The 6,000-nt window shown below is 40.4% G+C and overlaps 1 long non-coding RNA gene across 1 annotated transcript; it reads left to right on the plus strand.

Annotated features, from left to right (window-relative positions):
• Nucleotides 1-1,094: 1,094 nt before the first annotated feature.
• Nucleotides 1,095-3,718, plus strand: LOC138657743 (uncharacterized). The gene is made up of 2 exons (XR_011317165.1): nucleotides 1,095-1,307; nucleotides 1,652-3,718. It is a non-coding gene; the product is annotated as an uncharacterized lncRNA (long non-coding RNA).
• Nucleotides 3,719-6,000: the final 2,282 nt, after the last annotated feature.

Here is a 6,000-nt window from a genome sequence, read left to right on the forward strand (position 1 = left end):
CACTCGGACCAATGTTAATAAATGGGGATGCTCACATCAGCGTGTTTGTTTTTTTTTGTTTTTTTTTCACATGTAAGGAGTTTGAAAGAGGAAAATCATGCACTACATGGGTTCCCTGCAGCGGAATTGTGGAGAGCAATTTATTTGTATATTAAACATCAAAAAAGGCAGCATGGAAGCAATATAGCCATAAAATAGTCAAATTTTATTAGAACACATATATACACAAGATATTTAAACGAATAAAAAGTGGGGCAGAAGAATATGCAAATGGAATAACCACCGTCAGGCAAAACATAATGTAAAATGCCAATTATGCCATATAGAAAAAATAAATAGGTTAAGTACCTTCAATTGAATATAATAATTCATGCGCAATATAGAGAAAAAATGGTAAAAAGAGTCACAAAAGGACTTCTACAAATAGCATATGGGTGTAATATATATTGCGCATAAATTAGAACAATAGACAGGCATATCAGATAGCTCTACCGAACAGTATCCTCATAGAACATATAGAGTATAGTCAAAAAGGTGAAGATCCTCCAAAATAAACCATAATAAGATAAGTAAAATGCTGCAAGGAAAATTATATACTAGGACAAAAATCCTTAGCCAAAAACCAGCCTCATTATAAATAGCTATATGGTCCAAAAATTTGTTTTGCAACAAAAACCATGTGTGCAATATAATCCATATGGTACTAACACCGTGTCTAAAAATGACTAGAAGGTGTATATAGCTAAGCGGTAACAAAAATGGATAGAAAACCTATCTCAATGTGAACTCATATATGTACAAGCTTATAGTATAGCAAGTGCGAGGATATCAGTCAAGGGAATTACCTGGCGGTGGTAGTAGTTTAATCGGGTCATTCTTATTATGGGGACGGCTCTTGGCCTTCTTTATACTTTTCCTATTCATAGCGCGATGTGCGCCTGCGCGAGCTCCCTGTTCCTTTTGCTACTATGGAGACGCGTCTTAGCTGACATTCGTACCTCAGGTTATTCTTAGCGCAGTGTGCGCTTGCGTGGGCTCCCTGTTTTTGTTGTCGCTGTGGAGACGCGTCTCAGCTGGCGCCTGGTCCGCTGACGCGTCGGGCGGGGGGGGGAGTGGTCAGATGTCACGTGACGCCGATTAGCAGCGGCAGCATACAGGAGCGCTCACGGAAGCGCCGTCATTTAACTGCGTCCAATCTTGCTTTAACCTCTACTACTTAAGCATCTGGCAACACACACTCAATATGCATTCATCCCCGGACAAAGCTACACGCGAAACGCGCGTCAGGTTGCTGCTACCACCGCCAGGTAATTCCCTTGACTGATATCCTCGCACTTGCTATACTATAAGCTTGTACATATGAGTTCACATTGAGATAGGTTTTCTATCCATTTCTTCTTACCACAGTGGCCTCTCATTTTCTGTCACACCATGCGGGTAGACAGGCAGGCACAAAAATTGTGGGTTTGGAACATGTTAGAAGCTCGGGTAGGGGAGAATCACTTGAACGTAAACTTTTACAAGCCGAAGCCCGTTGGATTTTCCTTTTACATTCTGTTGCACCGTTAGGTATTAATGAGGATCTCCTTTTTACGGGCTTCTTAGGCTGAATAACCTGGTCATCACACGTATTTTGCATGTTTCTTTCCAGGTTGGCTCAGCATCACGGCTACTCACATGTCTCGTTGACAGTCTACAGCAGTGTCTGAAAAAGGGACTCAAGTATGATATGGTTTTTCAATCTCCCACATTCATCTTCATCTTACTGGAGAGAAGACCTTTTGGTATGAAGCATTTTTGAAGATATGGACTCTATGCCAACTACCTATACATCGTAAATGTACACATGTGAAATGGACTATATGCGGTCTTCCTATTTGTATATAGAATCTTATCGGTTAGCAGTTTTTTTTATTGCCCTATTGATGGAATATGGACCGATGCACGTTTCATATATTTTTCAACTTCAAATACATCGATCCCACTTAGTCTCTTGTTGACAATCTACAGCAGTTTCTGGAAAAGGGACTCAAGCATGATATGGTTTGCCATATACAATCTCCCATATTCAGTTTCATTTTACTGGAGAGAAGACCATTTGGTATGAAGCATTTTTGAAGATATGGACTTTATGCCAACTACCTATACATCGCAAATGTATACATGTCAAGTGGACTATATGTGGTCTTCTCATTTGTATATAGAATCTTATCAGTTAGCAGTTGCTATATTGCCCCATTGATGGAATATGGACCGATGCGCGTTTTATATATATATTTTTCAATCTCTTCAAATACGTCGATCCCACTTAGTCTCTTTTTTGGAATTTTTTGTGGTAGTTGGTGTCTTGGGATAACCATCTTGTTATGGTACCTGGCATATGTCCTCAATCTCTTGGGCGTTTTTTAATGCCCATCGTTTCATTTTTTCATTATCCTTATGGAGTACCATTATTGTATGGTCTATTTTGTACAGCCTGGTTCTCATAGATCAATACCTGTATACTTCAGTCTAGCTTTATCGGCTTTGTCTCTTTTTTTTCATACAGCCCCTGTTCCTGTGAATTCTCTAGATGTTGCTTTATTAATAAATTAGTTCTCATTATGGTTCTGTTATTTGTTTTGGTTATTTTATCCCTTAGTTTTCCTCATTTACATATATTATCATTTGGTGTCTCTTATTTATTATTTTTCATTTTCATTTTTGTTTTTTTATTTGTCTATATCCTATGTATGTCATATTTGTCCTCTTATGTTTACCTCTTATAGTCTTTTTATGTTGTGTCTCTGTACGTTTATTCATGTTTATTTGGTACCACGTCGGACTTTACCTGGCTCCAGTGCAGTTATGAGGAATGTCTACATCCCCCCTTGTATACTGCATCATCGGCGTTCACCTCTTCTTTCATAGTTCCCTGTGCACAATGCGCTGTTTATTTCGGGCGCATGCGCATTGTGCAATACTGGCAGAGACGTCTGCCATCCAGGTCTTCCGCCCTTATCATGCGTCATTTCCGGTTCCGGTTTCTGGCGCTTCCCACACAATTCCTCTCACAACCTAAAGGTATTTAAACGGAGATTGATGGCGGTTTTAGCACCCTTCCCCTGACGAAGCTGTCCTTGTAACGGCGATACGCGTGGGGTTCCTCCCCGCCTGGATCCCTTTGCCTACGCATTGTTTCCCTGGTGGGCTCTGCTCCTATAGCTCTACATAGCTGGACCCGTTATTTATTTGCACGCTTCAGGCTATTGATCTTTGGAGCCTCAGGTGTAGAGCGCATGGATCATTTGCCTCTTGTATTTGGACCCTGTTTTTTGATCGCTGGTCTATTGACCTCTTCCTTTGCCGATATACAGGTATTGATCAATTGCCATTTGTTTCCAAACCTTTTGGATAGGGTCTTTGTCCTTATTTGGACATTTATGAGCAGTTCATATATCTTCCAGTCAGGGAATCTTATACTTACTGTATGAGGCATAACTAGTTAGGATTACCTTCATGCACTTATTTTATCTATATCTATTATACTGATTTACTGTCTAGTTGTGCAATTTATGTAGGTTATGTGACGCTACACTTATGTCACTGTTATATGGTACGGGCTGCTATTGGGCTACCGTTATTTTTACGGATCTTTGTGGGGATTTGTCGGTGCATTCACCTGTTTTAAATGTTTTTATTGTTGCATCAATAAAGTTTGCCTTTTTGTATATTCTTATACCCAGTGTGGTGTGCAGTACTTTAGAGTGGTCCCTTTTTTCTTTATGGTTTATTAAGCTTTGATATATGGCACACTTGAGATCAGGCACTGTTATACTGAGTGGGTCAGGGTAATATCTGTGATCAAAGGATTGCATGCAGAGCTGTGGGGTCGGTAAGCCAAACCTTTGACTCATCAAATCCCATGACACCGACTCCCTCATATATGGCTCGTGTTTAAGATTAAAGGTACCTTCACACATAACGATATTGTTAACGATATCGTTGCTTTTTGTGACGTAGCAACGATATCGTTAATGAAATCGTTATGTGTGACAGCGACCAACGATCAGGCCCCTGCTGGGAGATCGTTGGTCGCTGAATAAAGTCCAGAACTTTATTTCGTCGCTGGACTCCTGCTGACATCGCTGGATCGGCATGTGTGACACCGATCCAGCGATGTCTTCACTAGTTACCCGATGTTTACCCTGGTTACGTCGGTCTGGTAGTTACGTACCCTGGTAGCGTCGGTCAGATGGAAAGCAGAGCGGTGACGTCACCGCTCTGCTTTCCAGCCGCTGTGCTCACAGCCAGTACAGGAGGAGTGCAGAGCACAGCGCTGGAGGACAGACGGCTGTAGGTAAGTATGTACTGTTTCTTTGTTTTTTTTACTTTTAGGATGGTAACCAGGGTAAACATCGGGTTACTAAGCGCGGCCCTGCGCTTAGTAACCCGATGTTTACCCTGGTTACCGGCATCGTTGGTCGCTGGAGAGCGGTCTGTGTGACAGCTCTCCAGCGACCAAACAGCGACGCTGCAGCGATCCAGATCGTTGTCGGTATCGCTGCAGCGTCGCTTAATGTGAAGGGGCCCTAAGTGATAAATTTACTGTAGCAAAATGGTAACATCAGGCTTTTATTCATTATGATACAATAATCAAGCCATTTAGATAGAACATAAAATATATTTATTGGAAAACATCTTAAGAACAAAAAAAACTTTTGCATGTTTTACAACTTATTACACACTATGCAGTAAGTGGTGGGGGGGCAGGGAGGGGGGGGGGAAGTCTTCAACAAAAACGTACTGAATAGCATTGGTGCAGTCTATGAATTTGTTCTGAGAAATAGTATCACCTCCATCATAGATTACCTCAAATCTGACCTGATTATTTTAAGGCTAGAGAACAACCTCTCTACACTAACTTGGTTTGGTGGCAAAGCAGTAACCACATGGGCAACATCTCTAAAAAAAAAAAAAAATTTCAGGGTATAAAGGAATTGCCACGTGCATAGTCAGTTTTGATGAACAATTGAACTCTTGTACTTCTTTGAGAGCACGTGAAAAATTTTGCTGAAATATGGTCACTATTTTCTATGGGAGTGGAATTATATATTTTTTTTGCCTGCTCCATGTCTTCCAAATACTTGACAAAATTAAACTCCTCATCTGATGAGTATGAAGGAATGGCAGCAGCAACACTGGCAAGTCCTCTTGCTGTTGGCCATCCTGTAGCCCACTCATCCTAACTGCTACCTCAATCAGAGCTTCTTTTCCTTTAGTAAGCTGATGATCATAAAGCAATATACGATGACTTGGGTCCACATAAACAGCTGCCATAAGAATTTTATTTTCTTACTAGCTGAAGAGCCCGGTGTTGCCTGGGCATAGTAAATATCTGTGGTTAGTTATAGCACGTCACTTCTATTATTTTCCCATCACGCCTCTCATTTTCCCCCTCACACCTCTCATTTTCTCCCTCACTCCTCTCATTCCCCCCTAACACTTGTCATTTCGACCTCACATCTGTCATTTTCCGATCACTACACTATTTTCCCTCACTCTCATTTTGCACTCACACCTTTTCATTTTCACCTCACACCTCTCATTTTCACCTCAGTATATACATGTTTGTCATCTCCCTTATATATAGTATACACCTGTATGTCATCTCCTGTATATAGTATATACCTGTATGTCATCTCCCCTGTATATAGTATATACCTGCTGTGTCATCTCCCCTGTATATAGTATACAGGTCCTTCTCAAAAAATTAGCATATAGTGTTAAATTTCATTATTTACCATAATGTAATGATTACAATTAAACTTTCATATATTATAGATTCATTATCCACCAACTGAAATTTGTCAGGTCTTTTATTGTTTTAATACTGATGATTTTGGCATACAACTCCTGATAACCCAAAAAACCTGTCTCAATAAATTAGCATATCAAGAAAAGGTTCTCTAAACGACCTATTACCCTAATCTTCTGAATCAACTAATTAACTCTAAACAC

This window comes from Ranitomeya imitator, chromosome 1 (genome assembly GCF_032444005.1).
Source record: "Ranitomeya imitator isolate aRanImi1 chromosome 1, aRanImi1.pri, whole genome shotgun sequence".
NCBI lineage: Eukaryota > Metazoa > Chordata > Amphibia > Anura > Dendrobatidae > Ranitomeya > Ranitomeya imitator.